The sequence below is a fragment of the Patiria miniata genome, unplaced genomic scaffold (assembly GCF_015706575.1).
Source record: "Patiria miniata isolate m_02_andy unplaced genomic scaffold, ASM1570657v1 HiC_scaffold_24, whole genome shotgun sequence".
Classification (NCBI taxonomy): domain Eukaryota; kingdom Metazoa; phylum Echinodermata; class Asteroidea; order Valvatida; family Asterinidae; genus Patiria; species Patiria miniata.
Genome location: NW_024037063.1, coordinates 5,505,581 through 5,515,974, shown reverse-complemented (window position 1 = coordinate 5,515,974; position 10,394 = coordinate 5,505,581). Strand labels below are relative to the sequence as shown.

Genomic DNA, 10,394 nt, shown 5'->3' with positions numbered 1-10,394 from the left:
TATTTTTTAAAATTTCTCTCTGCTGTGAGGAAAAATTCTCCTCCCGGGTCCCCGGCTGGGATTTGATCCGGGGACCCCGGCCTGGCGGTCAGCGAGCTAGACCACCAGGCCATATGCCTCTTCGAAAATTTGTTCTCGGACGTTATATTTAAAGGTTAGATTGCGCAATATTAAAAAAAAAAATAAAATTTTTTTAAATACAACCTTTGCCCTCATTTGCATAATAAAACAGGAAAAAATGAATAGTCAAAAGGAAACTTCACGTATAGGCTCAAAATGCTGGTTCATAACCAAATTTAGACATTGGTTTTATTTTCTCTGTACATTAAATGACTTGCATTAAATATTTTTAACATTCTAATTACAATGCGTAACATGTTTTTGGTAGGTACGCAATAAAAGCGACTTTTATGCAATATTTAACAAGAACCAATACGTTATAAAATACAGTACCAAATTCACAATATGTCCTTTAAACACTCCTTTAAAATTAATTACAATGAAATTTGTTACTGCTCAATAATTTAGTGTTAAGTTGCTTGCAGATTTGTAATAAATGTCCTATGTACAAAATTAGCTCTCATTGGCAGACTATAAACGGATTGAAAACTAGCAACATCTCATTTTGTTTAATATAAAAATTTAAGGGTTTTTGCAAGTTAAAATCCGTCTTCTTTTGAGTACCATATCATACCAGTGACTAATCTTTAAATCCAATGACATTTTATCTACTTCAGAAACACACATTTTTAATACACATCACCTTATTTCATGCAGGTTCTAGTACCAACACCAAAAAATTAATACCGATTATAAAGGTTATTTGCCATAATGTATGAATACTGGCCTCTATATTCAATCGTAAAGTTGAGTTCAATATGTATGGCTTAATGCTAAATCATATCATAGCTAATTTAAACATTTGTTTTAATGAAAACAAATTGGCAAGGGCATATTTCCAATTTTCCATAAATTTAAGTACATTTCTGAAAACTGTCTTCATTAACATGGTTTAGTCTTCCCAGAATTTTATTTATCTACAGGAAATAAATGTTCAGTAAAATTGACTTTACAAAAATTACAGCGTGGGAAGTAGTAACTGGTGCGATTATAGGTATTCAAATACATAAATTTGACCTCATTTTGAGTGATCTAAAAAGTGTTGAGAATTTGCATATGGCGAGGGTTTTTGTTTTACTGTGGATTATGCATTAATTAATCCAACCATAAAAGTAGTATTTTTTCATAATCTAAAATTTTGTGTTTATAAAATTCGGAGGGCCAAATAATTATGAATTTTTCTGAATTTATAAGTAAGGAAGTCTTTATATTCTTTAAAAGTGAACAAAGAAAAATTTTGATGACCCACTTACGTTGTTCGATGCGACTCTTACACTGTAAATGGGCTTTCGTTTCATTCCATGGCGTTGATTGGGTTGTCTAAGTTGTGCGCAATGCATTCGACTATGTGCGTATTACTTGGGTCATGTTTTTAATAACACTCGACAGACACAAAAAGCCAAGAAAAATATCAAGCATGTTTTGAACTTTATAGACCAACCAGAAACTCTATCACTGTGTACTTAACATATCACCATCAGTTCCCATTCAATGTGTTATTTTCCTTTATTTATATTTACCACTAAAAACAGGTTTCAATAAAGTTTTACACACATTTTATCCAAAGGTTTTATTCAACGAGTATAACACAAAACCAACAGTTATGCAAATATGTAGGCCCAAATCAACCATCATTCCATTAAGACTTGTATATTTTTTTATTATCCTAACATTTTATCCACCATAATTGTTTATTAAAATAAAATTAAGGTTCATGCCATTGTTAAACACTAATGCAGACTGATATGAGAAGCTAATCACTCCTTTTTGAAAATTTTAAGTTCTGAAAATTAAAACTAAATAAATAAGTAAGCTCAAGGCAACCCAGGAAGGGTTATTTCTCAGATAGAGGATGTTGATGCAAACTGATGCATTGCCAGGGAACTTCCACATCAATAGCAGCATCTTTCAGTCCAAGTTAGCCGCATGAGAACCTGAAAATAAAAACAATGAAATTGAAAAATAACATACAAAATGTTCAGGTAATCTACGTCATTGAATTTTTTTTTTTTTTTTGGGGGGGGGGGGTAATATTGTAAGATTTTGTATACATTTTGAAGCTTGCATAGTTTGGAGTACAAACACACCATGTGAAGCTACTTTAACCCTAACAGTCCTGAATCCTCCAATTTCAGTATGTTTTTGCACATCCCCTAGGGAGTTAGGGTTAATTAATTTTTATACATGTACATGTAACAAAAACAAGCTATTTAAATACAATTAAAATTGTATCAAAAAGAGCAGTGGTTTCAAGAAAAGTTATAGTTATTAACCAGACTTGTATAGCATACTGACTAAATCTCAGATTAAAACATCTGGCTCTGAGAACCACTTTTATTTTAGGAGCGTCTCACTTTGCGCGGTGAACCAACAAAGTGTCTTCTAGAATCATCAACCAAAACCTGTACCTTTAGACAAGGGGAAAGCCACTTCTCCTGCAAGTCAAGGAGCATCCGCTTCGTTGGCTCAGGCATCAGCTCTGCCTCCCAGCTGCCGACCTCATCTGCTACTTGATCTGGAGTCCCTCCCATGGAAGATGCGAGGGGGGGGGGTGAAAATTTGCAGTGAAACTACTTAATTCAAATTTCCATCTCAACATTAATACCCATAAACAAAATCTATTAACCAATAAACCATGTTGAACTGAATGGAATGAATTGGATTGAATATTCCCCTCTACTATGCCAGTTAACTTATTGTCCATAAAAGGTGTATGTACAGTTTGGAAGATGAAACATAATTTTTAAAATGTAATAACAAAAATCATTAATTTATAAAATGAAACTAAATATCTTAAAATTTGAGTTATGTTCACATAAAACAACAATACAAAAATACTAGCATCAATTAATGCACCCATAATTTATACTGAAATTGTGACTTGAAGTTTAAATTTAAAAAGTTTTTAGCTTACCTGTTCCGATGCAACCTTGTATTCCTCTTCTCAAGGGGTTGGCATCTACTTCCAGTCATTTCTTTGGAAAGAGTGTGCAAAAAAAAGAGCAAATACAGAAGTTATATTCAAGCTTATCTATTCTCAAAATAATGCACATCACAGTGCAGGTAATTCAATACATTATGTGCTATTTCTTTAAAAATCAAACGTGTAGAAATCATAAAATGATTGATTTTATTTGCTGCATGCCATAATTGTTGTAAATCATTGGCTGAGATCAATGTGAATAAATAAGCTACCTCATACATGTAATACGGAGACTGCATGTATCCAACAGCGCCCTCCTGTGACTACGGTAGATCAGTCCTGCACTGCATAGTGAGTGTAGTCCAGTCATTGTTTGCTCCTGCCAGACTTCATCAGCATGAACAGAAGTTTAGAATCAGGGCCAAAATGAAGGCAAAGATGCTTTGGAAAATGATAAATATAAAATAAAATTGACATTAATTCATGAGACCTACAAGCACTCATGAGATCTGTTATGTAATGGAACTTTGAGAATTTAAAGTTTTCAAATTTATACGAAAATTTCACACTGAATTCCTTTTGCCATGCACTAGTTACGTATCACTATAATTAAGGCATTTGCCTGATGACAGACAGGACATATTGACTGAAATGTCAAGTTAACACCTTGGGTTCTCATAGAGACAATCGCTTCACTCTACAAAGCGTATCCCTGCTATCAGCAAACAAAAACCTCTACCTTTTAGACATGAGGGAAAGCCACTTCTACCAACAAATCAAGGAGCATCAGCTTGATTGGCTCAGACATCAGCTCTGCCCCTCAGCTATGGCTGCTTCATCTGGAGTTCCTGCCATAGCAGATGCCAAATGGGGGGGGGGGAGAGAAAATAGGCAATGAAATTAAAGTTCAAACTTCCATCTCAACATTAATTCCCACAAAAAAAAACAATACAAAATCTGTATATAATTATTACACAAGAAGTTGAGACAGGGACAAAAAATGAATGGAATATTCCCATCTACTATCAACTACACCTGTCAGCTTATTGCACATAAAAGTCTAATCCATAGTTTGCAAGATAAACACAATGGCATGAAAAAATAAACAAACTACAGAAAAACACACACATAAAACATTTAACAATACAAATGTACATAGGCCTACATTGATAAAGAACAGGAATAATGACAAAATAAATAAGACTACAAAACGAATGCTTGTATAAAACAATACTTAGGCCTACATTGATAAGGTACAGAAATGACATAATAAACAAAAATACAAAACAAATGCTTGTATAGAACAATACCTAGGCCTACATTAAAAAAGTACATGAATAATGACAAAATAAACAAAACTACAAAACAAATGCTTGTATAAATAAAGCAATAGATAGGCCTACACTGACAAAGTACAGAATTAAGGATAAAATAAACAAAACAAACAAAACTAATGCTTATTTAAAACAATACCTAGGCCTATATTAACAAAGTACAGGAATGGCAAAATAAACAAAATTACAAATTCTTGTATACAACAACAAGTAGGCCTACATTGACAAAGTACATGAATAATGACAAAATAAACAAAACTACAAAACAAATGCTTGTATAAAACAATACATAGGCCTACATTGACAAAGCACAGGAATGACAAAATAAACAAAACTACAAACAAATTCTTCTATAAAACAATACAAAGGCCTACATTTATAAGGTGCATGATTTAACATTTAAAATGCAACATGAAAACCTGTGGATTAACCAATAAATAAAAAAAAACAATAATGAAAATATACATAAATGAAATTAGAACTAGAAAAACAAATACCTGTAGACTGCCACGAACTTATAAATTAACTAAGTGAGAGGACAATACTCTTTCAAACATAATTACAATGTATACCGACCACAATCCTGAACCCTGGACTAGATATCACACCACATTGCATACATAATATAAGGAAGACATAAGATGGATAAAATAATAAACAAATAGGCCTTTAAATAACACAATTAAATACAACGATATAAACAAATACTAAAGTCTCTTCAAACAAATCTGCCAAAGATGTTTCTACAACACTGCAAGTTACCCAAGTAGGCCTATCGAATCTCTCTTTCTTAATCCCCATAAAAAAGTTTGCATGCAAATTTTCAATAAAAAAACTAGGGTCTCAAATTTGGGAGTCCTGAACTTTAGGGATATGGTAAAACTAAATAATAAAGCTTTAGATAAAATTGCGGTGTGGGATAAAAATGCACATATAAAGAAAGTTATTTTGTTAGTGCATGTGTATTAATAAGTTGTATAAATAAATTGAAACTGACCTGAATGTCATCTTGAATGGAGAACATCACCTGAAAGGAACATTTTCAAAAAGAATTATTGAACATTGTCAAAAAGCATTTCATTTTATTTTACCTTATTTTATTTATTGTTGTTTATCCTGGGTAAAATCTGCTGTTATTTAAACTGTGTTTACTGATGCCCACCGAGATTTACAAAATAAATATAATTGCAATAAATATAATACCAGTCAATAGAAATTAGATGTTAAAACTAGTAATCAGAAAAAAATAAAGCACAGATAACAAATGTAATACAAAATTATGACCACCCCCCCCCAAAAAAAAAAACTAGTAAGCCTATATCCACGAGAAAAAAAAATACATTGATAAGTACATGTACAGGAATTAACATTCAAAATAAAGCATAAATATACCTAAAATGAAGAAACCAGTACAACTGAAAACAAAATGTAATGAAAATACCCATAAATGAAATGCATGTAAATAAAAACTGGAAGAATATTTACCCTAATTATATTACTACAACATATAAATAAACTGATTGAGAGGACAATTCCAAAGCAAACATTTACCCACCACAATCATGAACCACGGAATCATGCCATATTACACTGACATACAAGACAAAAAAAGTGAATAAATAAATAGGCCTAAAATACAATAAAATTAAAAATAAATAAGAGTAAAGTAAGTCTATTCAAGCAAATCTGCAAAAATTGTATTACTGCAGTTAACAAGGTAGGCCCACCCGATCCCTCTGCTGTTTTCTTCCCACAAACTTACACAAAATGTGCTGTCCTTTAATTTGCTCGGCTGAATCATTCAGGAATAGGCCTACGCTACGGTATTCAATCAAAACTAAAGGGTAACAAAAGATAACATTGATGTGTAGTGTGGGATATAAAATATGTACAGGTTCAAAATAAATTAGTTTTTAAGGATATTAAAGTAGGCCCAACTTTCCAATGCACGAGGGCGTAGTTTCATAAAGCATGTTTCAGAAAGCTCCAATAACAACACTCATTATACATATCTTGGTATTAAAACAATGGAGGAAATAGAAAATTGCGACCCCAGCCATGCAGGTTACCTCAGTGTCTTCCTATATCCCCCACCCATTCCCCCAAAACACGCACAACGGTTAACCCATCCCCCCCCCCCCCCCCCCACCCCTGCATTTGCCAACTTGTTTATAAAACTACAATTTCTGCTTTTGAAGTAGAGGCTCAATATTACTGGTTCAGAAAGTCAAAACAACGCACCTTGAACATCCAAACGGTTCCATTATGGCCGCCATGTCACTGAGCATGCAACGCCAAACTTTGTGCCCAGTCCGAATTTTTCCTGCCCAAAACATCCCCTCAGAGACTACGAAGATCACAAATTGATAGCCAAAACACTTCTAGAAGTGCTCTAAAACAACATGAAATGGTCTGCTTGTGATGATGCATAATTTAAAAAGAGAAATTTACGGCTGAAAATTGATTCAGCAATCCTGCGAACCAAGCTCAATGAAGCCGAGCAGGAGAGGACGCATGTGCGCCAAAATTGAAAAGGAGGCCAAAGCACGTGTGCGCCGCCGCAGTTTGTGGGTTGTTCCATTTAAGATTTTCGCACTACGTGGACCGGATTTGGGAGGGGAATATTTCGATGGCTAATATAATTCCACAATTAGTTCGCAGGGACAGACTACATGTATAGCGAACTTTTTTTATCTGTTTATGATCCGGAACAAGTAATATTTTCGAAGAATTAATCTAAATTTTTAAAATTGAATTTCCCATAATTCGCATCTGAAACATTATGCATTTGGGGCCTGCCACCCTCCTATTTTGGATGTGAAATTTTACTAAATTTTTAATTAAAACAAATACACCATATTACTGACAGATATACGTTAATACTGATGAGTCCTCATCAATATTCATTTTATTTTACACTTCGATTCTCGCCAATGAGGTAATAAACTGACAGGCAAGATAAAACATTCAGCAAATACATCATTCATGAGCACCTTATAAATATGTAAAATATGTAATTTGCATATTCTTATAGCTTATTACTTTGCATACTTCATGACATAACGTTGCTATCTACAGAATATTTAAACACAGTGGAAGTCTAGGTCGACGAAGCTTTACAACAGTCATTTACAAAACAACAAAATAATTAAATAAATTATTCTTTGACTTAGACATGAGGAACTTTAAAGTTAAAAAAGTGTTTTATTTAAGATCATAGTGCTACAAAATTTCACGTAAGACCAAAGGTATAAGCAATCCTGAAATTAAGTTGTATCTGACTGAAGTAATATTGGTATAAGTATTCATGCTTTCAGCCCGGTCACTTACAAGCACAACTTTAATACTGCGAAATCCTTATCGGTAAACAACTTTTACGCAAGGTAGGGGACGAAATGAATCTTCAAAGATAAGAGAACTTTCATTTGAACTTTTATCTGAGGAGGGCTACACAGCTGCATTTCCAAATGTACAACAAAACACTGACACCTGCAGGGACTCAACTCAACTTTCCCACACAAAAGTCTCATATTTTAAACTTCCGATTTCAGCCAAACAATTAAAAGACCAACTACATCGCGTTCAGCAGGCCACTTCAGGGGCCAATCTTGAGAAGCTGGGTTTGGTGGCTCCTTAAAAAAATGTATTTACCGACAATTAAAAACAAAAGTAATAATGACCTTAAATTTGTATTTGTTTTCCACGCACTGAATGCATGCACATCAGACCAATTATGATACAGTGATAAACAGGTGTATTTTTTTTATAATGTATTATGTATACATATTTACAAGTAAAATCCATTACCTACAATTTCAACAGCAAATTATGCATACGAGGCACATTGTGGAAACAGATTAGTGAAGTATAAATCTCTGATTGTCATTCAGGAGAAGAAAAAAAATTAAATCGTATGACCAATCCAACTTTTAAGAGGGTTATATAGGGTCTAGGAAAAAAATTAATTGACAAGTTTTGTCTGTTAATTTCACACAAAATTTTGTCAGTGATCTTCCACATAATTGTTTGCTTTAAATCCAATTTCTTTTCTATCCACTTGACTTGTTCCAAAAAAATAAAACAACACATTTTCTACTAAGCCATGTCTGGTACATAAATAACACGGGAATTCTTTAGGGGCACTACATATACATAACCTGCAATATGACATCCTGCAATATACTGAAAAACGAATCTTACATGTACAAAAAAGTTGAACATTTATTATGAGAAATGTCGAGAAGAGATGAAGTTTCCGTCCCTCTTTTTTTTAACCAAATCAGGAAAAATTGGAACCAAAGGTCATTAGTTTTGTCTTTTGACATTTTTTCCAGATAACCTCCTACACACATGACCATGTTTATCTTCAAGTTTTCTGTAAAACACCAACAGAGCCAGACAAAAAAACACACAACATAAACACTACCCACCATTTCGTATGGCCAAAAGCAATCTTAAATAAAACAAATAAATAAATAACTGGACAGCATACTGCTATTAACTATTTATATTATTTACGGCTAAAATTGCATGATTGGAAACAGCATTTCAGGCATTTTCCTCATACAATTTGTTTTTACGAATACTTCTTTTACAAAAAAACATCTGTGCATGAATATGTACAGCTTAAAAATGACTGACTACATGAAATCGACTTCCAAAAAAGCAAAAGAAAGTTACTTATCCCTTTGAAAGGATCAGTCATGATTATGAATATTCATTTGGTATTATCACAAAAGCTATATTGTATTACATGCATACATTCCAATAAAAATGCATATTCATTTTTCAGTGTCCAATCAAATGATGTAATGTTCTTTGTACATATTCATTAAGAATTTCAGCCAATAAACATGAAATATACTGGTCATAGTTCAGCTGTACTCTTATTTACAAAAAACTAGTGTACACCCTACAGACAGTCCACACATATTCCAGATAAAAAGAGCTGCTCCTTGAGCTAACTTTTCTTTAAGTTTAAATAAAAAGAAATTAGTTTAATATAAAACCACAAATATCTTTAAAAATATCAAGGCATTTCTCAAAATACTTTACTTGACATTTTCCCCAGAATAACAGTGGTAAACTTATTTGACAAAAATGCAGTTAAGACCTGTTATGAAATTTCAGGCACCCAAGAGGAAAAGAAAACATAACCATTATATAGTTTTACCCCGGCCCAACCCCAGACTGGGACCGACCTAGAGTGCAGAAAAACATGAAAAACAAGATCAGGCCAACTTTACTCACTCTTTACCCAACAAAATTCTCAAAAAAAATTCACCCAAGGCAAAGGGAAGGTCCTCAGTATTTCACCAGCCAAGTTTTAGGTCTTAATTCAAATTGTTAAACACATTTTTTTCAATATTTTGCACCCGTGTGTGAAGCCAAGTGATTTCAATATGAAGCCAAAGACTAGACTGGTATAATTTCAAACTTTTTTGAAAAAGATTGACCATTCAGTAGTCTGGTGGCATGACTATTGGGAGTGTGTAGAAAAAGACTAGACACCAAACGTTTCTTTTGACACAGTTGATTGATGCAGTATTGAAGGGGTGTTGCACTGCTTGTTTCATGTGCCAGTCTATTTTCTTGTGTTGCATGTTTTCACTATCTTAAGTTCTGGGAATCTCATCAACAGTATTGAGAGTCCCAAATTGTCGGATTAGCCCAACCCTAGCAAACACTTGCTGGTACTTCCTGAAGATTCAGATTCCGCTGTCAGTTAATGGTGGATGGAATTTCTGCCCGTTTTTGGACCCAATTGAGGGGTGGTCAATAAGCACACAATAAGCAGTTAAAATTTGCGTTCTAAGAATATTTGACATAAATCAGGACAAATCCAAATATAGTTAAGAGGTGTAGTTTCTGAAGATTAAGATTGAAAACACAGTGTCAGCATTTGAGATCTTTGTAAATTAAAATAATTTGAAGGGCACTTTTTTCCCAAACAAGCTACTGGTTTCAGTGTTACCTCCAACGAAAAGCAGTTCTGGGCAGTCCTTTCTCAATTATCA

The 10,394-nt window shown here is 33.4% G+C and overlaps 1 long non-coding RNA gene across 2 annotated transcripts; it reads right to left on the bottom strand.

Annotated features, from left to right (window-relative positions):
* Positions 1–2,530: 2,530 nt before the first annotated feature.
* LOC119731986 lies at positions 2,531–6,904 on the bottom strand. 2 transcript variants are annotated; one of them, XR_005271502.1, is made up of 6 exons: positions 6,619–6,904; positions 5,375–5,404; positions 3,783–3,891; positions 3,316–3,484; positions 3,035–3,095; positions 2,531–2,635 (listed from the first exon to the last, which is right to left on the bottom strand). It is a non-coding gene; the product is annotated as an uncharacterized LOC119731986 (long non-coding RNA). The 2 variants fall into 2 exon arrangements; XR_005271503.1 differs by lacking the exon at positions 2,531–2,635 and adding an exon at positions 2,663–2,690.
* Positions 6,905–10,394: the final 3,490 nt, after the last annotated feature.